Below are 27022 nucleotides of genomic sequence, written 5' to 3' on the forward strand. Positions count from 1 at the left end.
TTTTTACATAGTTTTTTTTCTGTTCTTTTTGCTTATATCTTTTTGCATGGTGTCCCAGTTTTTCACAAAAGTATTCTCTAGATATGAAAGCTCCTTTACTTTTTAAAAGTTGGGCATAACGTTTCATAAAAATAACAATCCAATAAAAATAATTACTGAGATTTCAACTATAAATTTTTTATCTTACTCATGTTTCGATAATTAAAACAGTGAAGCCCCTTTCAAAGGGAAGAGGAAATAAAAGACTAATTGAAGTTGGTGGAAGGTACTTACTTATAAGTCATCACTTATCAATTTAATAAATATTCACTAAGCATGTCTTAAGATTTTCACACCTTACATATGAACAGAAAGCAATAAGGTCATTACTTTCTTCTTTTCACTCTATAACTCTTGCACCCAGAGCAAGCTTTCAGCACAGACTGAAAAGCAACTAAGCTGTCCTTGGATGATGGCGACACCTCGTGGCTAGTTTACAAATCTGTTAAAGGCCATGTCTCTTCAAGTTCTCTATCTCAGGCAATAACATTTTCACATTTTCCTTCCCTACACTTTTCCAATTCTTGCCCACCTATTTCATACAGATCTATCTTCTTCTTCCTACCTTATCTATTCTCTGTTCAATTTCTGGAAAAAATATACAAATAAACACACCAGCCTGTTTTAAATAAGCATAAGAAGAAAATGCCAGTCATATATTTGTAACAAAGAAAAGTCATGAGATGGAAGACATTAAGAAAGAATAACAACAGAAATTTCACCAAACATTTCCCTCCACTGACTCATGCCTTCATTTACTTAATTTACTCAAGTAACAAAATGTCAAACAGAAAATCTCTTACTAAGTCCTAGGATAGCAGCAATTTGCCTTCTCTTTAGAAATGAGCACACCTGCAGCCAGGTACAGATGGGAGTTTGGAAATTTGTAGGCTAATCTGAGAATTTCTGCTACTTCTAATATTGTTCCTATAAGGAACTGCATTCAGAACTTAAATAGTTTTTAATTATGGCCCTTTTATGGAGGGATTTTCTATAATTCTAACTTAGTATATCATAAAAAGAGTAAGTTGTTTCCAAATATATCTAAACAAGTATGGCTCAGAGACTGTTCTGTAAAATGGGAATAATAAAACTTGCTCTTTTTAAGAAAGAATTCAAGAAAATATTTTAAAGTATACTACTTTAATATCTGATAAACATGAGATGTTCAATTTACTCTACCAGGTGAAAATATTTTTTAATTCTCACTGAGGCTATGTTTATTGATTTGAAGGAGAGAGAGGGAAGGGAAGGGAAGGGAAGGGAAGGGAAGGGAAGGGAAGGGAAGGGAAGGGAAGGGAAGGGAAGGGAAGGGAAGGGAAGGGAAGGGAAGGGAAGGGAAGGGAAAAGAGAAAGAAAGAGAAAGAGAAAGAGAAAGAGAAAGAGAAAGAGAAAGAGGAAGAGGAAGAGGAAGAGGAAGAGGAAGAGGAAGAGAGAAGAGAGAAGAGAGAAGAGAGAAGAGAAGAGGTCAATGTAAGATAGAAATATTGATCTGTTGCCTCCCATACACGTTCTGACCAGGGATCTGCCAGCAACCTAAGTATGTGCCTAGACTTAGAATCAAACCACAACCTTTGGGTGTACCAGATGATGCTTTGACCAACTAAGCCACCCAGCCAGGGCCCAGGTGAATATTTTAAGAGTAGGTATACAATTGGGCAGATGTTCATTTTGGGGTCATTTTCTTATCAGTATTTAGAAAAATAAATCACAGCTAAAATTGATAATATGAAAAGTGAGATGATTGGTTTAGGTAATCTCTGAATTTATATCTAGCTCTAAAAATATCCTGTAATTCTACTATGCTCAGAACCTCTGTCACAACTACACACAACTCACAGAACCACTTCAAAATTTAATATTGTCTATAGTGTCAGAGCACAAAATAAAACTACTCTCCCAAATGCATCACTCCCCATTTATAGATTTTTTTCCTATTAGGCAAGAAATTGGAAAATAGTCCTCTTACTAATTATATTAATATAAAGTGAGTTTTAGTTCCTCTGGAAGCTGTCTTGTGTGATTTCTGAATATCCTCATATTAACTATTATATAGACAGTCCTATAGGTTAGTATATATGTTCCTAGGAAGATGTTTAAAAGTTGAATCTGAAACTCAAACAATAGACCTGTTGTAAAGAATTCCATCTCATGAACAAGACAGTTATGCCTACTGTTACCATTCCTATTTGACATATACTAGAAGTGCTAGCCATAGTGACAGACAAGAAGAAGAAATAAAAGGCATCCAAATTGGAACAGAAGAAGAAAAACTGTCATTATTTGCAGATGACATGCGAATTCCTATGTAAATAGAAAACCCGAAAGACTCCATTAAAAGAACTACTAGATTAAATAAATGAATTTGGCAATGTAGCAGCATACAAAATTAACACCCAGAAGTCTATGGCTTTTTTATACACCAATAATGAACTCACAGAAAGAGAGAGAGAGAAAACAATCCCATTTACCACTGCAACAAAAAAAAAAAATTAAGATACCTAGGAATAAACTTAACTAAGGAGGTAAAAAACCTGTACTCAGAAAACTACAGAACATTGAAAAAAGAGACAGAGGAAGACATAAACAAATGGAAGAATATACTGTGTTCATGGATTGGTAGAATCAATATCATTAAAATGTCCATACTACCCAAAACAAACTATAAATTCAGTGCAATCCCCATTGAGATACCAACAGCATATTTCACAGACCTAGAACAAACTCTCCAAAACTTTATATGAAATAAAAATTACCCCAAATAGCCGCAGCAATCCTGAGAAAGAAGAGCAATGTTGGAGGGATCTCAGTACCAGATATCAAGCTATACTACAAAGCCACTGTTCTCAAAACTGCCTGGTACTGGCACAAGAACAGACATAGACCAATGAACAGAACAGAGAACCCAGAAATTTACCCAAGCCATTATTCTCAATTAATATTTGACAAAGGAGGCAATTACATACAATGGAATCAAGATAATCTCTTCAATAAATGGTGTTGGGAAAATTGGTCAGATAAATGCAAAAAAATGAAACTAGAACACCAGCTTACACCACACACAAAAATAAACTCAAAATTGATAAAGGACTTAAAGGTAAGAAACCATAAAAATCTTAGAAGAATTCATAGGCAGCAAAACATCAGACATGTCGTAGCAATATCTTTACCGATACAGCTGATAAGGCAATGGAAACTAAGGAGAAAATAAACAAATGGGACTACATCAAAATAAAAAGCTTCTGCACAGCAAAAGAAACTATCAATAAAACAACAAGAAAGCCCACTGCATGGGCTTACATATTTGCCAACGTAATATCTGATAAGGGCCTAATCTCCAAAATTTGTAGGGAACTTATACATCTTAACAAAAAGAAGATAAACCATCCCATCAAAAAGTGGGCAAATGGAGACGCTTCCTCTTTGCTGCATCTACTGTGAGGATGAAGACCATTCTCAGCAATCAGAATGTGGACATCCCAGAAAATGCGGACATCACTCTGAAGGGGCGCACAGTTATTGTGAAGGGCCCCAGAGGCACCCTTCGGAGGGACTTCAACCACATCATAGAGCTCAGTCTCCTCCGAAAGAAAAAGAAGAGGCTCCGGGTTGACAAATGGTGGGGAAATAGAAAGGAACTGGCCACAGTTCGCACTATCTGCCGTCATGTACAGAACACTGGGCTTCCGTTACAAGATGAGGTCTGTGTACGCTCCCTTCCCCATCAACGTCGTTATTCAGGAGAATGGTTCTCTTGTTGAAATTGGAAATTTCTTGGGTGAAAAATACATCTGCAGAGTTTGGATGAGGTCAGGCGTTGCTTGTTCAGTATCTCAAGCCCAGAAAGATGAGTTGATTCTTGAAGGAAATGACATTGAACTTGTATCAAATTCAGCTGCTTTGATTCAGCAAGCCACAACAGTTAAAAACAAGGAAAACAGAAAAATTTGGATGGTATCTATGTCTCTGAAAAAGGAACAGTTCAGCAGGCTGATGAATAAGATCTAAGTTGTCCAGCTATAGAAACACCGAGATGCCAAATAATTTGTCACACTTGTTTGTGAAACTGTAAAGATGTACAATAAAAGCCTTTTTTGGGGGGACAAAAAAAAATGGGCAAATGACTTAAATAGGCACCTTTTGAAAGTGGACATAAAGAAGGCTAAGAGGCATGTGAAAACATGCTCTAAGTCACTAATCACCCCCCAAGAGAAGCAAATCCAAAAGACAATGAGGTACCATCTCACACCTGTCAGAATGGCTATCATCAACAAATCAACAAACAACAAGTGCTAGTGAGGATGTGGGGAAAGAGGAACTCTCGTTCACTGCTGGTGGGAATACAGACTGGTGCAGCCACTGTGGAAAAACAGAATGGAGTTTCATCAAAAATTAAAAATGGAACTCCCATTTGACTCAGAAATTCCACTTCTAGGAATATATCCCAAGAAACCAGAAACACCAATCAGAAAGAACATATGCACCCCTATGTTCATAGCAGCACAATTTACAATAGCTAAGATTTGGAAACAACCTAAGTGCCCATCAGCAGATGAGTGGATTAAAAAACTATGGTACATCTACACAATGGAATACTATGCTGCTGTAAAAAAGAAAGAATTTTTACCATTTGTAACAGCATGGATGGACCTGGAGAGTATTATGCTAAATGAAATAAGCTAGTCAGAGAAAGATAAATATCACATGCTCTCACTCATTTTTGGATTATAATGAACAACATAAACTGATGAACAAAAACAGATGTAGAGACAGAGAGGCATCGATCAGATGCTCAAAACTCAGAGGGAAGGTAGGGGAGGGTGGGAGTGAGAGGATGAGATCAACCAAAGGACTTGTATGCATGCATATAAGCATAACCAATGGACACAGACACTAGGAGGGTAAAGGACATGTGCTAGGGGGTGGGAGTGGCCAGGGGGAAATCAATGGGGGAAAAGGAGACATTATGTAATACTATGTGTAATATTTTAAACAATACAAATGAATAAATAAGTAAATAAAATAATTCCATCTTCTTATAACTACAAAATACAATAAAACCCCTAATTGTGGTTCTTGCAGGTGAAAATTTTAGAAGAGAGATGGAGTAGAAAGCAGATATAGTCAGAAAGAAGCTTCCAGCAAAGGGCCAACAGTCAACACTCTGCTATTCCAGGAGACGAGGGAGCTGAGGGAGGCATGCTTTCTCCCATCCCTCCCCAGGGGCAGACATGAGGACCCCTGGAATGATTAACTCTATATTGTCCTCACCCCCGCCCCATCCTTAGCCACCCCCTTATCCAAGGACACACAAGGAGCCAGAGCAGGAGTGAGAAATGGGTGAGCCCATTTCCAAAACATCTAGCTGCTAAGCCAAACAACTTCATCCTTATCTCATTCACCTCACGCTTCAATGCCTAGAAATCCCAGATTTCCGGGTGCCTCCGAATCACCTGGAGAGCTTGATAAACTACAGATTGCTGATGCCCTTCTGGAGATCTGATTCAGCTGGTCTCGGGGGGACTCAAGAATTTACATTTGTAACGAGTTCCCAGGTGACCCTGATGCTGCTGGTCCAGGGACCACACGGTGACAACATCTGCCCTGGAATATTCATTTTTCAACACACATTCATTTTCAAAATCTGAAAGCCCAGTAAATCATCCTTAGGCCTATGTATTTGATTATATGAATAGTGTGTCAGATGTGAAAAAGGCTAAAAACAGTTTGGTAAAACTTATCTTCCAAAAGTAACTTTTGTTAAAATAAATTCTTCAAAGAAGTTCATTTTTTAAAAGTATATTTGAATTGAAATAAATTCCTTCTAACATAACACATGATCTTGAGTTTTTAGATCTTCTAAATGCTTAGTCTGTGTCTTTTTGAAGTCATGTAATCTTAATACAGCTAAATATTTTCACCTTTCAGTCTCAGACGAAATTTTATTATAGAACATAAACTACTCTAAAAAATTGTAGAACAAATTGACCTTGGCTTCTTTATGTAGAACTTCACATAATGTGTCAGTTCTTTCGAAGCAGAATAATTGGGTAGCATTAGGAAAGGATTTCATCTTTAAACCAAAATATAAGAAAGTGGTAACAATAAAGACATCCAGGATAAAGGTGGTCATTTATAGGGGCTGTGAAGTGATAGTAAATTTAACAAAAGCACTTTTAAACAGTATAAACTTATTGAACATTTTGTTAACATTGAAGACTCTCACTTTCTTCTGAATTATTTAACTTGCATTTGTATGGAGGCACAGAACTCCCCTGTCCCAACTAATTGCAGGGACTCTCCCGAGGGCAGGTTTAACTTTGGTGTCTTATAGGACACTAGAGGCCCGGTGCACAAAATTCGTGCATGGAGGACGGGGGGTGTCCCTCAGCCTGGCCTGTGCCCTCTCACAATCCAGGACCCCTCAGGTAGGGTCCCTAGGCCTGGCTGGCGACCAGGGCCTATCGGGGCTTTCCTTCCCTGGCTGCCGGCAGCTGGCCTCGCTCCCACCACTGCCACTGCTTGCCATCTGTGTGGTGCTGACCCCCTTCCCCACCACTGGTCATCTCCCTCTGCAGGTGACAGGCATAGGGTGCAATTGCTTGGCTGGCCTGGGCCTCCTTCTGTGGGGCGATTGACTGTGGGGCTCCACGATGGATCGCCCAGTAGAAGAGGCCCTGCCCACCCAGCTGGGGCTCCGCAATTGATCACTACACAGAGGGAGGCCCCGCCCACCACCACAGCACCGCCTGCCAGGTAGCCTGGGCCTCCCTCTTTGGGGTGATCGATCACAGGGCTCCACGATCGATTGCCCAGCAGAGGGAGGCCTCACCCTCCTAGCCAGGGCTCTGTGATCAATCGCCGTGCAGAGGGTGGCCTGGGCCTCCCTCTGCGGAGCAATCATGGGGTGATGATGGGGCCCCCCGACCAATCACATCACACCCACCTTGGCTGACCTGGCACCAGTGTGTGTCATAGCGTGGTTGTCTGGAAGGTTGTCCAGAGGGTCACTCTGCTGTTTGGTCATTCAGTCCATTTGCATATTACGCTTTTATTATTATAGATATCTGGATGAAAGTCACCATGCTGCTTTTGTTAAACTCCAGTCAGAAACCCCTAAACTCTTTGTAATTTTGTAGATCTCATTCCTATGGGGTAATGACTCTTATACTATGGTGAATATGCAGGTTCATTTCCAGGATATATCACTGTATATTTCTCTAAGAAATCTCCTAAACCACCAACTAACCCTGAATTCCTTATGAATGACACTAATAATTCCCAAGACAATATCCTCTCAAGAACTGCATTCTATACTACATAATAAAGAGGTAATATGCTAATTAGACTGAACAGCAAAACAAGCATCCGGACTACCTTCCTGACGAAGCCAGGGCTGTGAGGGCCAGCCAAGGCTGCGAGGGGCTGCGAGGGCTGGCCAAGGCAGCCATGGCTGCGAGGGCCGAGCCCCTTGCACAAATTTCATGCACTGGGCCTCTAGACTATATATAAAAGATCAATTGCACTAGCTATTTACAAGCTGAGTTCCAAGTACATATTCATCGTTTAAAAGTCTGTTTAGTGATTAACCTGAAAGAAACAGAAAATTGGCCCAATTATTAGAGTTATCTTCATGATTAAATTGGCCAGTGACTTATTTGATCATTGCTTATGGTACTTGGTTCAAAAATCATTCATTTAAGTACTAGACTTACCGAAGTGATCTCTTAGTAAGCTATATAAGTGTCTAGTCACTATGCTGTAGACCTCAGACTAACACTATATCTCAACCGTAATAGAAAAAAATGTTTATACTTTTTTGAAAAGGAAAAAAGGCATTCATTATTATGGTTTATTGCATATACTTAAGTTTCAAATGCAATGAATTAGAATATTAGCTAGACATGCTGGCTAAAAATATATACATTTACAATGTCTTTGAATAATCCTGCAAACATTTAAATGCGCAAACTATATAACCCAGTGGTTCTCAACCTTGGCTACATGTTGAAATTATCTGTGAAGCTTTAAAAAATGGTGATGCCTGTGTTCTGCCTCCAGAGATTTTCATTTAATGGGTTTATGTATGACTTAAATGTGATTCTGATGTGCAACTAGGCCCAGAGATCCTAGTTAAGAAAATTACTAGAGGATATTTATAGATCAATCAAAAGCGCCTACTTTCCTTAAATATCAAAGTAAATGTTTCTTATTAATTTCTATAATTGGATTAATAAATAGAGAGAAATAATGTATTCTCTAAATAAATACGCTTTTTGAAAGTGAAAGTGTTATTATCTGTCATTGGTCCAGGTCAACAGGCGAAAGCCAGGACTGCCCTGGGCCAAATAGAGGGTCCTATGGTCACTCTATTTATAGACTTATGAAATATTTTTAACTTTGTATTTTGAGTTTTTTTAATAGAGTGTATAGTTATATATTCTAGGGTATTCTGAGGTTTTTTTAACGGCAGAAAATGGTTCAGATAATACTTGAAAGGTTAACATTTAGATTCTCAATCCATTGGATAAATGCCTACTTACTTAGGATCATGTACACAGAGACGGTTTGGGGACTAAATTAAGATTTGCTGGGAGAGCAAACTAAAATAGTAGAGATAATATTTTAAATATCATTAATTTCCTGTGCCAACCCCATTTCAATGGATAATCACATACAATATAATGCTGACTCTCAAAAATGGTAGATTAAAATAATTCATTTCTGTTTTTAATTAAAATTGAGAAAGTCAGAACTAATAATATAATGCGTGTCAGAGCTGCATGTGTGCAGCATCAAAGATAAGGAGGGGATTGCAACAGGGTTTGCTTCTTGAGTTCCTTGAAAATTCACAAGGAAAGCAGAGGGAATGGGAGCTGGGAGCTGGGAGCTGTCACACAGGCACACATAACACATGAGGCAGCTCTTTTGTTAGCTGACTAGCCAGAAGCCATCCCGTGGTCCGCTAATCACTCAAGGTCACCAGCAACATTGTCCATGTACACCCAGAGTGAGAGCCTCTGCTTTCTCTGTGGAATCTGATGGATACATCCACTTTGGGGTGTTTCAGTGGTAATCTCTAGTATCATATCTTAATGCCAGCTGGGCTTGAAGATGACAGAAATAGTGTCCTGTTTGCACAAAGGCTTAAATAAAAGGGTTACTGGTGCCTGGAAGAAAAATCAGAGATACAATGTACTGCTCTATAGTAAATCCGACCAGATCTCTACATAAGATTGACTTGCTGCTTCCTCCAGACCCTTCCTGAATTTCTGAAGTTCTCAGGCTGCAATGAGTAATTGCCTGTTGCCTTATTTTACAAAAAGTGTGACATGAGGATTATCAGGATGCCCTGTCTCGGAGGTTCTGTATATCTCTAACCCAGAACAAATCTTGATTTATAGGAACTTCACCCATTTCCACTAGAACTGCTTCTATATACTAGCCACACTACGTCATGACTACAGTTATGAAATTGAGTTCCATGAAAAACTTTGTCCATAGCTAGAAATTCGAACAACAGATTTAAGAGCATTTCTGGTGACAGAGAATAGCCTAATCTTAGAAAAACAAAACTGCACACAGAAATTTTTATTTGCATCCCAGGACCATGAAGCCCTTAAAAAGGCTCTCCCCTTGCATGCTTCACATCACCAAATGTTTGAAATGTTCATGAGAGATGACGCAGGACAATTGTTTACTGACAAAATATTTTGGGGGGATGTTGAATTTAACAAAGTTGAATAGATTTTAATACAGTGGCCTCTTCAGGGTCTAAAATGTACTGTGAATTTCAATAAAAGCTATAAAGGAATCACAAAATTATGAGATCTTGAAGTTCTTTTTTGTTAAAGAAGCCTATGGAATTAGCAGTCTGAAGAATATACTGTATGACATACTGCATCATGGTCAGTAACTTCTTTATCAAGAATCTTTCCTTAACCTCCCTGGTACAACTTAAACCAACTACCTTTTGCCCCCAACTTTGTAAATTGAAAATATTAACTACCAGCCAAGAGGTCTATTGCCAGCAAAATATCCTTTAAGAATAAAGTGAAATATAGATATTAACAGACAAATAAAAACAGAGTTATCACTGGCAAACTTTTTAAAAAAGAAATACCAAAAGGTATTCTTTTCTTTTTTTAATATATTTTTCTTGATTTCAGAGGGGAAGTGAGAAGGAAAGAGACACATCAATGAGAGAGAATCATTGATCAGCTGCCTCCTGCACGCCCCCAACTGGGGATGGAGCCCGTAACTTGAAATCAAACCCAGGACCCTTCAGTCCACAGGTCGACACTGTATCCACTGAGCCAAACCGGCCAGGGCAAAAGGTATTCTTTAGAGAAATAAAATCACAAATGGAAATGCACAGGCTCAGACACAGCAACAATGAAAGGGGCAAATATATGGGCAAATTGAGAGGAGGGTTACTGGAGTTAAAATATACTAAGATCCTTGCATTGTTAGAAAGTGGTAAAAGTACAAATTTAAATTAGACTTTCAGTCAAAGATTCATGATATAATACAGATATTTACCAGTAAAAAAAATAATAAAAAAATTCAAAAAAGAGTAAAAAGAGTGTTTAACTACTAAGATAATAAGGGGAAAAAATCCTATATAATAAAAGGATAATATGCAAACCGACCGAACGTCTGAATGACTGGTCGCTATGACATGCACTGACCACCAGGGGGCAGATGCTCAATGCAGGAGCTGCCCCCTGCTGGTCAGTGCACTCCCACAGGGGGAGCACCGCTCACCCAGAAGCTGGACTCATGGCTGGCAAGCGCAGCGGCAGTGGCAGGAGCCTCTCCAGCCTCTGTGGCAGCGCTAAGTATGACTGACTGACGGCTTAGGCCTGCTCCCCCTGGGCCTAAGTTGGACATCTTCTGAGGGCTCCTGGACTGCGAGAGGGCACAGGCCAAGCTGAGGGACTCCACTGAGTGCACAAATTTTTATGCACTGGGCCTCTAGTAAACTAGTAAAAACAATACAAAAGGAGACACACAAAAAAGAGTTTAAAGGAACTTAGCATAAATGGTACAAATAGAAAATACACAGTAAGATAGTAGTTTAAACCCAATTATATAAGTGATTACAAAAATATAAATAAGCTAAATCATTCAATTAAAAGACAAAAGATATCATACGAAGGCATACACCTGGCTGGTCCGGCACCCACATGTGCCACTTTTTTAATCAAAAGAGAGATCCTCTCTCTGAATAGGCTGCCCGGAGGAGCAAGGGGTCCCAGCCCCATACCAGGCTCCCAGCCCAGGGTCCCAGAACTGGGAAAGAAGTCTCTATGAGCAGTAAGAACTATGGGCTATAAAAACCAGTGAGGATTTGGGTTCAGTGACACGGAGCCTGCTGGAGACCCAGCTGTTCCTCTTAAAAAACCAGCATCACAATCTGAACTTACAAGGTCCTGCTTCCTCTAAACTCTAGCACCAAGGTGCTGGGAAAATTGGACAGATATATGCAAGAAAATGAAACTAGACCACCAACTTACACCATACACAAAAATAAACTCAAAATGGATAAAGGACTTAAATGTACGACAGGAAACCATAAAAATTCTAGAAGAATACAAAGGCAACAAAATCTCAGACATATGCCGAAGCAATTTCTTCACTGATACAGCTCCTAGGGCACTTGAAACGAAAGAGAAAATGAACAAATGGGACTACATCAAAATAAAAAGCTTCTGCACAGCAAAAGAAACCATCAACAAAACAACGAGAAAACCCACTGCGTGGGAAAACATATTTGCCAATGTCATATCCGATAAGGGCCTAATCTCCAAAATTTATAGGGAACTCATACAACTGAACAAAAGGAAGATAAACAATCCAATCAAAAAATGGGCAAAGGACCTAAATAGACACCTTTCAAAAGAGGACATTCAGAAAGCCAAGAGACATATGAAAACATGCTCAAAGTCACTAATCATCCGAGAGATGCAAATCAAAACAACAATGAGGTACCATCTCACACCTGTCAGACTGGCTATCATCAACAAATCAACAAACGACAAGTGCTGGAGAGGATGTGGAGAAAAAGGAACACTTGTGCACTGCTGGTGGGAATGCAGACTGGTGCAGCCACTATGGAAGACAGTATGGAGTTTCCTCAAAAAACTACAAATGGAACTCCCATTTGACCCTGTGATCCCACTTCTAGGAATATATCCCAAGAAACCAGAAACACCAATCAGAAAGGATATATGCACCCCTATGTTCATAGCAGCACAATTCACCATAGCTAAGATCTGGAAACAGCCTAAGTGCCCATCAGTAGATGAATGGATTAGAAAACTGTGGTACATCTACACGATGGAATACTATGCTGCTCTAAAAAGGAAGGAACTCTTACCATTTGCAACGTCATGGATAGAACTGGAGAGCATTATGCTAAGTGAAATAAGCCAGTCAATGAAGGAAAAATACCACATGATCTCACTCATTCATGGATAATAGAGATCATTATAAACTTTTGAACAATAATAGATACAGAGGCAGAGCTGCCTCAAACAGATTGTCAAACTGCAGCAGGAAGGCCGGGGAGGGTTGCGGGGCAGGAGGTAGGGGGGTAAGAGATCAACTAAAGGACTTGTATGCATGCATAGAAGCATAACCAGTGGACATAAGACATTGGGGGATAGGGGAGGCTAGGGGACTGTCTAGGGCGGGGGGATAAAATGGACACATATGTAATACCCTTTGTAATACTTTAAGCAATAAAAAAAAATAAAATAAAATAAAATAAATAAAATAAAAAAAAAAAAAAAAAAAAAAAAAAAAGGAAAAAACAAAAAAAATAAACTCTAGCACCAAGGTGAGGCTTTGGGGGACACAGACACATATGAGGAGAAACTGGATTGTCTGGCATCAGAGCAGGAACTCAGGTGTGGCTTTCTCCCAGATGGAGGTGCTCACAGAGATCATTGTTCTTGTGCTAGGTCAGGGAGTCTCAAACCTATCAATAATAGGCCCAAAACCCAGCACCAGCACCAGCCTGCCTTGCTTCAGAGCTGGGCTTCTCATCTGGGCACTTCCAAACCTCATACATAGAGGAAAAATCTGTAGATCTCTCTGTAGCTCCTGCTGGGTGGCCCCAGGCAGTGGCTGACTTTGCACCTCCCTGGAGACCCAAGAGCCAGTGTACCCAGTGGTCAGTGTCAGACCATACCAGTTTATAAGTCTACACATCCATAAGTGACACACTCAAGGGGCAGACTCAGTGAGCACCAAAGCCCCACTGAAATAAGTCCTGCTCCATAGGGGTGCCTCCTGCACAGCAGCTCTTCTGCTGTAGTTGCAATTGGTTCTCACAGCCAATTGTCCTGGAGGTCAATTCCTCCCAGTGACACCAACAGCAATCAAGTCCCAACTACAACAAGACTGTGTTCACAGCCCACAAAGGGTTGCACCTAGAGGACCCAGCTCAAGTGACTGGGGAGGCTAAGCCACTGGTTCCTATAGGACACCTACTACAGAAGGCCACTCTACCAACTCAAGGGGACATAGCAGCTCTACCCAATATATATATAAACAGAAACAGGTAAGCAGCCAAAATGCAAAGACAAAGAAACATGTCACAAATGAAAGAAATGGAAGAGAGCAGACTACTGAATATAGAGCTCAAAACTACAGTTATAAGGTTACTTAAGAATCTTCTAGAAACCTCCAAGAAAAAATGGAAAAGGACCAGTTAGAAATTAAGCATACACTGACTGAAATAAAGAATAATATACAGGGATTCAACACTAGAGTAGAGGATTCTGATAATCAAATCAGCAATTTGAAATATGAGGAAGCAAAAAACATCCAACCAGAAAAGCAAAAAGAATAAAAAAATGTGAGGATGGTGTAAGCAGCCTCTGGAACAACTTCAAGCGTACCAACCAACATTTGCATTGTGGAGGTGCCAGAGGAGGAGAGAGAGCAAGATATTGGGGACATGTTTGAAGAATAATGACAGAAAATTTCCCTACCTGGTGAAAAATATAGCTTACAAGTCTAGGAATTACATAGAGTCCCAAACAAGAGGAACCCAAAGAGGACCACACCTCTTTGTTAATTATGTAAAGATACATCATAATTAAAATGCCAAGGGCTAAAGACAAAGAGAGAATCTTAAAAGCAGCAAGAGAAAAGCAGTTAGTTACCTACAAGGGAATGCCCATATGACTGTCAGCTGATTTCTCAATAGAAACTTTGCAGGCCAGAAGGGAGTGGCAAGAAATATCCAAAGTGATGAATAGCGGAGAGATCCAAGATGGCTGCTGACAGGACGGCCAGCTGCAAGATAGTGTGTGAGTGAGAGAACGAAAGGGGAGTGTGTGGACATGTGGGGAGTGTCTGTATTTGTGAAGGAATATACCATTTATTTCTGCCTCACCCTTTCAGTTGAGGCATCTCATCTTCTTTGATCCTCAAATGGGATTTACACCATCAACTCTTCTGGTTCTCCGGTGTTCATATACAAACTGAATTACACCATTGGCTTTCTTGGGCCTCTAGTTTAGAGTTGGCAGATCATGGAACTTCTCAGCCTCCATAATCACGAGCCAATTCCTCATAATAAATATATATAATTATAATTATATTAGAGGCACGGTGCACAAAATTCATGCACTCGGGGAGGGGAGTGGGGGTCCCTCAGCCCAGATTGTGAGAAGGCACAGGCCAGGCTGAGGGAACCCACCAGTGCATGACAGGGGCCAGGGAGGGATGTGGGAGGTTGGCCAGCTGGGAAGGGACCGCGGGAGGGCTCCAGGGCATATCTGGCCCATCTCGCTCAGTCCTGATCGACCAAACCCCAGCAGCAAGCTAACCTATCAGTAGGAGCGTCTGCTCCCTGGTGGTCAGTGCCTGTCATAGCAACTGGCTGACTGGTTGACTGTCTGCCCCCTGGTGGTAAGTGCATGTCATAGCAAGCGGTTGAGCAGCCTTAGCATATCATTAGCATATTTATGCTTTGGTTGAACGGACGACCGGACAACTGAACACTTAGCTTATTAAGCTTTTGTAATATAGGATATTCCCTCATGGTTCTATTTCTCTGCAGAACCCTAACTAATACCTTAACCTTGCCAGTAATCATGGAAATGCAAATTAAAAATCACAAGATCTACACATTCACAGAAATGTCTAAAATTTAAGACTACAAATCCCAAATGTTGGCAAGAATTTGGAGCAATGGAAATTCTCATATACTGCCTATGATTATATAAATTAGCACAAACACTACAATGGATTGAAAGTTTGTGTCCCCCCCAAAATTCATGTTGAATCCTAACCCCAGTGTGATGGGATTAAGAGGTAGGGGCCTTTGGGAGGTAATTAGATCATGATGTGTGAGCCCTCGTGAATGAAATCAGTACCTTTATAATAGGGACCCCAAAGAGCTCCCGTGCTCTCTTCTGCCATGTAAGGGTATGTCGAGAAGTTATCAGTCTATATCTTCACCAGAACTTGACCATGCTGGTGTGGTTTATAAGCCACCCAGTCTATGGTATTTTGTCATAGCAACCCACACTGACCAAGACAACCGCTTTGGAAAACTGACTGAGATTCTACCAAATTTGAACATACATGTATCTTATGATCCAACAAACCTCCACTTTGATATATGCTTAATATACAAGTGTGCACATGTGCCCCAAATACGTGTACAAAAATTTTCATAGCAGCACCATACTTAATAGCCCCAAACTAAAACAATCATAATCTCTATTAATAGTAAAATGAATTCATAAATTACTATGCCATACAATAGAATACCAGACAGAATGAAAGAACTACAAGTACATGCAGCAACAATGACTCTCACAAACAAGTTGAATGAAAGAAGTTAGATACAAAATACAGACTATATGGCTTTCACTTATATAAAGTCCAGAAACAGGCAAGACCACTCTGCCATTTAATCCTCCTAAGAGAGTTTAGTCGTATTTGAAAAAGCAAAAGGTACAGAGGAAAGGTCCTGGGCACTGGCCATGTACTAGCTCTTTTTAAAAAATATATATTTTATTGATTTTTCACAGAGAGGAAGGGAGAGGGATAGAGAGTTAGAAACATCGATGAGAGAGAAACATCGATCAGCTGCCTCCTGCACACCCCCTACTGGGGATGTGCCTGCAACCAAGGTACATGCCCTTGACTGGAATCGAACCTGGGACCCTTCAGTCCACAGGCTGATGCTCTATCCACTGAGCCAAACCGGTTAGGGCCATGTACTAGCTCTTGACTTGGGTAGTGACTACATGGGCATGGTCCCCTAATAATAACTCGCTGAGCTCTAACTCTTGATTTGTGCTCTTTTCTATACTGTGTTATATTTCACTAAAATTTTTTAATGTAGTTGTCATTGATTAAAAAGGCATTCAGCAATAATAGTAAATTATTCCTAAATTAATTCCTAAAATCTCAGCTTAATCTCACTAAGTCTGTGGCTGATGAGGGAAGCAGTAAGTTAGAAAGATAAATACATAATCCATGAGAAAGTCCTACAAGTTGTGTGATTTTAGTGGGTAACCTAAAAGCCTTCAGGTGCGATTAGTTGTGGTTATCTAATTGTGCTACTGAGGAATAACTAAATAAGATCTGTTATGAGTATGACTACCCAGCTGCTAAGCATTTTGAGAGAGATGCAGTAATTTAAATTATCAGGCAAGAAGCTCAGTCTAGAACTCACAGGGGTTTTTTTTTAATGAGGAGAGTATGAATTATTTTAAGTCCTTTTCTAACACAATAGAATGTTATATTTGAAGCAACATGGGAGATTACCTGCTCGGTCTGACAAATAAAAAACCTGACACCTGGAGAGTTTGAATAACTGGTCAAATCAAAGTCATCTATGAGGAGGTAGGGCCGGGAAACAACTCACATCTATTACTAGTGCAGAACATTATCCATTTCTCCAGGCTGCTTCCCCGCCAACACCTGCTTTGACTGTTATGGTTGAAAAAAAAATTGAAACCTAAGAATACTAAAAGTAGGGATTTGTGCAACTTTTGTCTTGACTTACTCTTATGAACAGGATCTAAATGTTCTTAAAATGTGACTACATTTGTACCTCATTCTCACAGCACTCCTGCCAGAATGCAGCAAATATTATTATTTAGAAATTCACTCCAGTGCTTAGCTTTCAAATTCAGTTTTTAGGACACCATATAATGTAATTCCTAAGTAGGTAAAGGCATACTTCGAGAAAAGTATCAGTGAACCAACAAGAATATATCTATCTGCCTTTTATATCTGGAGCCTGAATTTCCAAATTACCCTAAGGAAACAGTGGTAACAATGAATGTCCTCTGCGGAGAAAATCTGCAATAATTCCATTTCAGGTCTCTATACATTTTTGTTCTTATTCTTTCTATTACCTGGCAACCGTAGAAGCATGTATCGCAGAGACACTGCAGGAAAAACAAATTTGTAGTATACACTTTGAAACACATTGGTACAACTGATGCTCTTTTCAATAACCATTCTACTTGGATTCTTTCCTCTTTAACAGATTTTAAGGTATCAATTAATAATTGCATATTTAATTAAAAGGATTTTTCCTATCGGCAGGTACCACATAGGTTATATGTCATAAATGTCTGTAAGATTAATAAAGTCCATCCAATGTATTTCTCTGGAAGCATCTATAATAATCATTTGTACAAAACAAAATATTTTTCATGCCTAAATACAGGGTGGGGCAAAAATAGGTCAACAGTTGTATGAAAATAATACAATAATTAATAATAATACAATAAACTGTTTCATGTCCTCACAACTGTAAACCTATTTTTGCCCCACCTGTATTTCTGGAAGGACTCACAAAAACCTAGTAATAGTTGCCTCTAAGAGAACTTAGAAAAAGAGAAAGACTGTTTTTATCCTCTTTTGAACTGTTTGAGTATATATCTATTTTAAAAATAATTAAAAATAGTTAAGGCCACATCTATTTATACTTTCATTTTACATTTTCTAAAAATAAAATATTTATATATTTTTCTCCATCTATCCCTTCAACCACCAACCCCTCCCCAAACATACATACATACATATACCGGAGCGTAATAAAAATATTTTGGCAATGAGACTAGTTTTCAAAAGGACAGGACAATCAAGTACTCACCTATCCCTAACTTCTCTCTCAGAGAGCTTCCTTAAATAGTATCTCCTTTTAGAAACTCAAAACGTAAAAATAGGAATTACATCTTTTTCCTGGGCAAGAGGCACCTAACTACCCCTCTGCCCAAAACTGGCTAACCTAGGGCCTCCAGGAGGCGCTACACCATTTCCCCACTGAAAGGGAGTTGCTAGTCTCTTAAGGACACTTAAAGTGACTCTCAATCCTGTAATTCTAGAGAGAAAATGTCTGACACCCCTGGATTGCCACTGCCTCTCACTTCCCACCCTGGGGGTGGGTGACTCAGTCAGTTGGAGGACCAGAGCCACTGGACCTCGTTTCTCAGTTTAGGGAAGCTATTTAACCACAGTCCCAGGTACGGGCAGTCTCCTTTCTCCACCCAGGTCAATGGGAGACATCAACCTAGAAACTGTTATGTTTAGAATACACAAAGCAAGTTACCTCCCCAAATCTATCACCAATGAAACTGCAGCATTACTCTCTACTGGCATATTCTCTTGACTCACTTTTCAATTGGTTTTAAATTGGAATAGAGAGGAGGGGTGCCATTTATTGAAATTTGTGCAAGTGGCTCAGCCCTCACAGCTGTGACTTCATCTGGAAGGTCATCTGGAAGGACATCTGGAAGGTCGTTCAGCTGTCTGGTCTAATTAACATATTATGCTTTTATTATTATAGATATCAAAAACCCTAACAGATATATTATCATATTAAATGTATATCTTGGTCACAAACACACTCTAATTTCAGAAAATTTAAAATGGTTGGAAGTGAGGACCTTTAAATAAAGGAAACAGGATGTATCCTTATAACCCAAACAGTTCAAACTCACTCCTCTCTTGTCTGTTAAATTCTTAATGTGGCATCCCTTATCCAAAACCTAGCCACTGTTGAAAGCATGCTTAGAATCAGATAGTAGCAGACTATATTTCATTGTCTTAAGTGGGAAAAATGATAATGCATGCCCAACCGACCCCCAAATCCTCACTAATCACCTCAAATATCAATAAAACATCATTCAACGGCTATAAATAACTCACCAAGGATTTCTGCATAACATAAAATGTTCAATACACAAATAACCTAATCATCAAAACAAAAATCCCTATTAGTTAGGCCTGTTTGTGGACAATGCACATAGATAACAGACAGTATCAGATAAGAATTCCTTCTTCACTGTAAGGAACATGTTTTTTAATGTAAATGACAATAAAATAATGCATTAAAGATAATATCTAATGTGAACCCCGAGTTAGTAGGCCCACGTACCTGGCAGAAGAAACTGTGGGGCTGATGTAAGGATAACCCCCAGAGACTACACAACGTATTTAAACAATGGAGCCAGAAAGGCAGGGACCTGTTGAGCAGGCATTCAGGTGGGGCCACCACTCACCCACATCCCCTCTTTCTCTCCCTTCTTTCCTCTTTCTGTTCTAATAGACAGTTGGGGAAAGGGATTAACATCTACTGAATGCAATGAACAACAGGCATGTTATTGGAGTTCCTCATGCCACCCCTATGATACAGATATGATTGTCCCCATCCTGCAAATGAAAACACTGAGACTCACGGGTTAACTGCCCACGAGTCAGGTCACAATACAGCTGATAAGTAGCAGAACTGAGACCCAAGTCCTGTCTCACCTAAAAGCTCTACCTTTTCCTATGAACTGCACCATTTCAGTTATTCAAACCAAAAGCCTCAGAGTCATCCTTGACCCTCTCTTTCTCTGACAATCTATAAGTCATCTGTCAGCAAACCTTGTTGGCTCTACCTCCAAATATATTCAAAATGCAACCAGCTCCAGCATGCTGCTGCAACCTGACCCACACCATCGTCCTCTCTTTCCTGGATGACTGAGCAGCAACCTGGTCTCTCTGTTCTTGCCCTTTGCCCCCTCAGTCTGTTTTTAACACATTAGCTAAAGCAATCCTCTTATAACCTAAGCAGATTATGTCTCTCCTCTCCAAGGGCTCCCCAAAGTCATGCACAGAGATATACAAGACTCCTCCTCTTACATATACACATGTGCAGGTACACACACACACGCCCTATAACCCTCTGACTCATTGCCACTTTTCCTCACTCACTCCAGTCCACCACTCTGAACATGCCAGGTTTACTCCTATCTCAGAGTCACTGCACTAGCTGTTCCTTCTGCCTGACACACTCTTCCCTGATACGATTCCTCCCTCTTCAAGATTTCATTAAACTGTCACTTTCTCAATGAGGTCTGCCCTCAATCATAGCAACACTTCTCCCCCCGCCCCCCCCCCCCCCAGCCCTGATCTCCACTACTCTGCTTATTTTCCCACTAGAGGCCTGATGCACAAAAATCTGTGCACTCGGGGAGGGGTCCCTCACCCCGGCCTGTGCCCACTCGCAGTCTGGGACCCCTCAGGGGATGACCACCTGCTGGCTCAGGCCCACTCCCCAGGGGATTGGGCCTAAGATGGCAATCAGACATCCCTCTGGCAGCCTGGCAGCCCTCGGGGGATGTCCACTTGCCAGTGGGGAGCAGGCCTAAGCTGCAGTTGACATCCTTAGCACTGCTGAGGCGGGAGAGGCTCCCACCACCACCGCTGTACTGGCAGCCATCAGCCTGGCTTGTAGCTGAGCAGAGCTCCCCCTATGGGAGCACACTGACCACCGGGGCAGCTCCTGCATTGAGCGTCTGCCCCCTGGTGGTCAGTGTGTGTCATAGTGACCAGTCGTTCTCAGTCTTTCTGCTGTTAGGGTCAGTTTGCATACTACACTTTTATTATATAGGATAGAGACCTGGTGCATGGGTGGGGGCCGGCTGGTTTGCCCTGAAGGGTGTCCCAGATCAGGGTGGGGGTCCCCACTGGGGTGCCTGGCCAGCCTGGGTGAGGGGCTGAGGCCGTTTTCAGGCTGGCCAAGCCCCCTGGCAACGGAAGCTCCCAGCCTCTCCTTTTTTTCTTTTTAATTCTGGGATTTATTTACCTTCTATAATTGAAACTTTATAACCTTCAGAGGAGCTCAGAGCTGGCCAGGGCAGGCGGGAGGGACGCTTGGCTTCCTCCATCACCAGGGGCAATGCAAGCCTCCTGCTCACTCCAGCTCTCTGGCCATGGCCGGCTGAAAGCAGGTATTTGGGGTTTATTTACCTTCTATAATTGAAACTTTGTTGCTTTGAGTGGAGCTCAGAGCTGGCGGGAAGCTTGGCTTCCTCCATCATTGGGGCAACCAAGCCTCCTGCTTGCTCCAGCTCCGTGGCTGCCAGACGCCATCTTGGTTGGGTTAATTTGCATATAGTCGCTCTGATTGGCTGGTGGGCGTGGCTTAAAGCGTAGTGAAGGTATGGTCAATTTGCATGTTTGTTTTTCATTAGTGTAGATGGCACTTACACCCTTTAATATACTTTGTTTTTTTATATATTTTATTGATTTTTTACAGAGAGGAAGGGAGAAGGGCAGAGAGTTAGAAACATCAATGAGAGCGAAACATCGATCAGCTGCCTCCTGCACACCCCTATTGGGGATGTGCCCGCAACCAAGGTACATGCCCTTGACTAGAATCGAACCCGGGACCCTTCAGTCCGCAGGCTGATGCTCTGTCCACTGAGCCAAACCAGTTAGAGCAATATATTTTAGAATGTGTTATGTATACTGTCTGCTGTCTCCTCCCAACTGAAATGTAAATGTCATAAGGTAAGGATTGGAGTTGTCAGGGGGTGTTCACAGAGCCTAGAACTGTACCTGGCATATTGTAGGTGCTCAATAAACATTTGTTGTTGAACTAAACACTACCTCCACGTCATTCACTACCACATCAGTAATTATTTATTGGACTTTTAAAATATCTTTGGGTCATATAGCTCTGAGAATCTGATAAAAGCTATGAACTCTCCACAGGAATGTATGTATGTATGCACATTCAAACAAAATTCTTCTGTATAATTTCAGTGAGTCTCTGGACTTGCAGAAGACTGCCCATGAAGACCTAAACCCACAAGGATACATAGACTACTTAGGTGTCCTTGATAGGCCATTCGAGACACCATGAATGGAGTGAGAGTTTCTGCTGCAGAGTGGGTCCACAAAGCACCAGATGTCCCTTGTTATGGCAAGCACTGGAGTAGGGCTTCCAGGAAGGGGGCTGTGTGGAAGGAGAGAATCAGAATAAGACTATGCTAGAACCAGAGCAGCAGATAAGCAGGAACAGCAGCTCAAGTTCTTGTTCTTGCCCTCATCCCTGCTATTGTCAGGCTGACCAGGCCTCCACCCCCGCCAACCCTGCCCTAGATTACATTAAAGTTAGACCAGGAAGCAGGGGCTGGCCTCCCACAGAATGGGGAAGGCCCACAAGTAGCTCTGGGGTCAACAGTGGAGGACAGAAAGAACACTCCCAAGTAGAGACAGTTGGAAGAACAAGAAAATTCCGGTGGCCTCCCACCTGGGGCAAGCATTCTCAGTATTCATTCATTTATGTGCAAGTGTGACTACGTAAGAGACTCCCTGAACAAAGAGACAAAATAAAAATGTTTAAGGACTTTTTATTTCTCTTCAGGGAAAAAATAAACCTTCTACAAATATATAATCAAAATCAATCAGAAGTATAAAGTACTAAGAAATGGGCCATTTGTTAGAACACAAAAGATGTTTTAGAGAAAATGAATGGTCTCAATTTCCTTTGCAATGATATTTATAAATAGTAGGTTAATAACTGAAAATTGATTGTACTGACAGAATGACTCCACCTGGAATATTTGGCCTTTGGTGTTCCATTTCCTTTCCTGCCACAGAAAGAGAGGTCAGGTAAATGTTATCGGAATTCCTCATGCCATCCCTAGCAGGATACGAGATCAGAGAGGAGAGGGGGTGAAGGTATCATTCTAGGAACCAGGAAACAGACACAAAACTCAACATAACCAATCTCTCCTTCAGGATAGCTATTCCCATAGAGAGCACAGCATGAAACTGAATAGAATAATTGCTGTAAATGTCTGCTTAAAGGGCCAGTGTAGAGAAGAGGCCTGGGAAGTCCACTCATGTGGTGAAAGCAGTGGCATGGCGTCCAGTGAGAAGAGGGTGCGGCTAGAGAAAACACACAATGCAGGGAGAAACATCCACTGAGGAAAGTTGACTTCATTTGTTAGAATTTCAAAAGCAATGCAAATTTTGTGGTCAGGGATGCCAGGTGAGTGGCGACAGTGTGGACTCTTTTCAAGACGAAATATGCAAAACATCCCCACAGACTGAGGAGAAATATTAAGGAGAAGTATGGTTGCACTGATTCTAAAAGGAAGTGAGAGACACAGAGCCAGCCCGCTGTCCCCTGCTGAATGGCCCTGAACTCTGCCTACCCCTAAATGCAGCCCTGGAATAGCATTTGTTAGGAATAAAAACACCCGTCCTTGAGGAGCACCCCATGTATACACGGACCCTCCCCATCCACAGTCTCACTGGACCTCAAACAGCCTGTGACTTGGTGGCACAGTTCCAAGACAAGGCCACTGAGCCCACAGTGTGACTTCTCAGACCACACAACCTGAACGATCTTATTGTGGCCTACAAAAAATAAACAAGTCAGAGAACCTCATTCATGCCACATCTACAACATCGGCTTCAGAGCTCCACACTTAGAGCCCTACTGAAATTTAGGTGGACACAGGACTCCACGTTGGTTCCATGATGCTGTCCTGAGAAGCTTCAACTTGTCCCAAGACTCTCTGAAAATGCTCTGGGTCTCCAAAGCAAGGTAGCAGCTAGAAGTTCAAAGTGTCTGTAAGAGCAAGTTTAAAATGTCCTGAAATTTCAGGAGAATTCACTCAGAGCTATCCTGACCCCAACCCCCACTGCTCCCTACATTTTCATGGACCTAGAATCCCAGTCTCTAATGTAGCGATTTTCAACCTTTTTCATCTCATGGCACACATAAACTAATTATTAAAATTCTGCAGCACACCAAAATAATATATTTTTTGCCAATCTGACAAAAAATTAGTTAAGATTTAGATTCAGTCACACCAGATGGCCCTTATTGTGTTGGCCATTGTCATTTTTTTATTTGACAATCTAAGGGAAAAGATGTCAGTGCCCCTGACTAAATAGTCAGGTAGTGCATGTTTTAAAAATTCTAGCAGCACACCTCTTGAAAATCGCTGCTCTAAAGGGTTAAACTTCCTGGGCTTTTGTTATATAGGGTAGTTACAAACATATGGATTGAGCACACTCTTCAGAGTTTTTTTTTCAACTTTCCTTATGGTTCGTTCTGACCATCAGTCTTAGCCTTAGATCAAGTTTACCCCCCATTTTGGGCTGCATTCCCAAATATCAGGTCCCCTTGACACACCTGAGGGTTTGCATCATGTCTTACAGGGAGAGTAGTAGCCTTTGGAAGAAACCTAAACATTTTGGAGTACTTGTCAAAAGGCTATATCCTACATAATAAAGAGGGAATATACTAATTGACCATCACAACCTCACAAGATGGTGGCGCCCACAGCCACAAGATGGCGGTGCCCAGTCCCCTCAGCCGAGGGCCTTGGGTCCTCCTGCACCCCCCCACTGACTGAGGCTCAGGCAAGCAGGACCAGCAGAGGCGCAGGCAAGCCTCAGATGGCGGCTGCCCAGCCGCCCAGGGCCAGCCCAAGGCTCAGGTAACCAGGGCCGGCCGAGGCTTGCGCTGCTGGCAGTGGCAGCAGCAGAGCTGTGATGGGGCATCACCTTCCCCTGATTGCTGGATCACCTCCCGCCTCTGAGGGACTCCTGGACTGTGAGAGGGGGCAGGCTGGGCTGAGGGACACCCACTCCATGCATGAATTTTCATGCACCGGGCCTCTAGTTTTAAATAAAAACCTACAAAACAAGGTAAATTTGCCACCAAAATATTGCTAAAGAGTGATTAGCATGTGCCTAAGAAAACACTAAAGGACAACAGTAGAACAAATATTACTAACTTATAAATAAACTGATGGCAAACACAGAGGCTGATCTTCCTGAAAATGTCTTACTGTCTCACTGCTGGGCACAAGCATTTACAAAGCTACTACGAAAACCTTGCACTCCCCAGAAATCCCAATGAAGTATGGCAGCAACAACATTTGCATCTCACTGTGCTGGTTGTGAGGCATGCCCACATTTCATGCTCGGTATTACCCACTATCTGGCAGGGAAATAGGACGGATGTTATCAGCCTTGTTTATATATGAAAATATTGGGCCCTACAAAACTTTTTAAAAGCTAAATGAATTGACAAGATTACCCAGCTAACAAAGGGGGGAGCCAGGGTGAGAACCCATGCTTCAGATTCCAAATCCAGAGCCTTCTTCTCTACCCTGTACTGTACTGTGACCTACTCCAGGGCCCTGAGCTGGGAGGGTGCCTGGGGAAGTTCTGGGTAAACAAATGTGGCTCCTCCACATTAAAGTTCTGAAAAGCAGCACAGGTTGGGGCAGGAAGGTGAGGGGGATAGTGGAGGGGGTGGTGGCAGTGGAGGAAGAATGATTATGGACAACTTTTTAAAACTTCATCCTGATATGATTAGACTTTGAACATTCTTAATTGTACCCACAATTGCACTGTGTCACAGGTAACATAAATGTCATTCATATTTAAGGTTATTTGCTATTCTTAGTTATAGTTTTACCTTTCAGTTTTATTCCTGGAGTCTATATTAGACTTAATCTCTATTTAAGAAATGTAAGCAAGTCTGTGAGAGGAGAGAAAGTCTTAAAAGCCTGCTCAAGGACTCAGGGAGTCCAACCTCAGATTCAATATTTGCCTCAGATAATCCTTAAGTAGATAAGAAAATATTAAGAACATATATCCCAGAAATCCTTAATACTTCCATGAAATCTTCTAGCATTTTATTTCCCAAGGTTCCAATGCAGAAAACAAGTCAGCACAGAATGCATGACACCATGTATATCTTATACTACAGGAAATGGATTAAAAAAAATATGTACTTGCATTTACTTGTATATGCATAGAGACTTTGGAAAGGGCATAAGATGCTAATAGTCCTGGTTTCCTGACTGGAGCTGGGAGAGGGGACTGAGTAGATGAAACCCAGGGTAGAGGGAGACTTCATGACAAAAGTTTTTATATATTTTGATTTTGAAATGTATGTACATATTCAAATACATTTTTAAAAATCAATTGAATTATTTTTAAGATTGTATATATGATACCTTGAAATTTTGAACTTCATTAAATTCCACATGAACTCAGGAATTATAGATTTCATTAAGCTAACTATAAGAAACATCTAAATTAGGTAAGTCCTCATTAAGAAATCAGAAAACAAATGTGAATTTTATACATTTCTTTTGATAAATCCTTATCAAATCATGTTTTATACTTCCAACCACACTAAATTTCCTTAAATCCTTAAACTCTCTTCAGTGTTTATAATAATAGATCTTGAATTTCATAGGAAGAATAGTTTCAATTTCTTATCATTGTAATGAAAAATATTTTCTTCAAACAATAATGATATACTTTAGCAATACTTTTTATATAAATGTATACAAAAACAGGAAAAATTTGCAGGATATATATCCTATATTCAGTTCTAAAATAGCAGTCATTTTGGTTCCTTTTACCAGACTTTTGAACCATTTCAAATGATCTCTCGATCAGCTCTATTGCCTCCATTTAAAATGTAGAAACATAAGTTAGCATCCTATTCTCACAAATCAAACTCATTTCAAACATATTGGTTGTATAGGCAGTTCTCGGGTTACGTTGGACTCGACATACGTCGTTTCATGGTTACGTCGCCATCTCCCATTTATTTATTTTTAAAAAAATCCATCATTTCGACGTATGTACATATGTGCTTTATGGTTTTTATTATTTA

At 40.9% G+C, this 27022-nt stretch overlaps 1 pseudogene; it reads left to right on the plus strand.

The window, feature by feature from the left end:
• The first annotated feature begins 3446 nt into the window (after nucleotides 1-3446).
• Nucleotides 3447-4069, plus strand: LOC118676557 (annotated as a pseudogene).
• Nucleotides 4070-27022: the final 22953 nt, after the last annotated feature.

The sequence above is a fragment of the Myotis myotis genome, unplaced genomic scaffold (assembly GCF_014108235.1).
Source record: "Myotis myotis isolate mMyoMyo1 unplaced genomic scaffold, mMyoMyo1.p scaffold_m19_p_2, whole genome shotgun sequence".
Lineage (NCBI taxonomy): Eukaryota > Metazoa > Chordata > Mammalia > Chiroptera > Vespertilionidae > Myotis > Myotis myotis.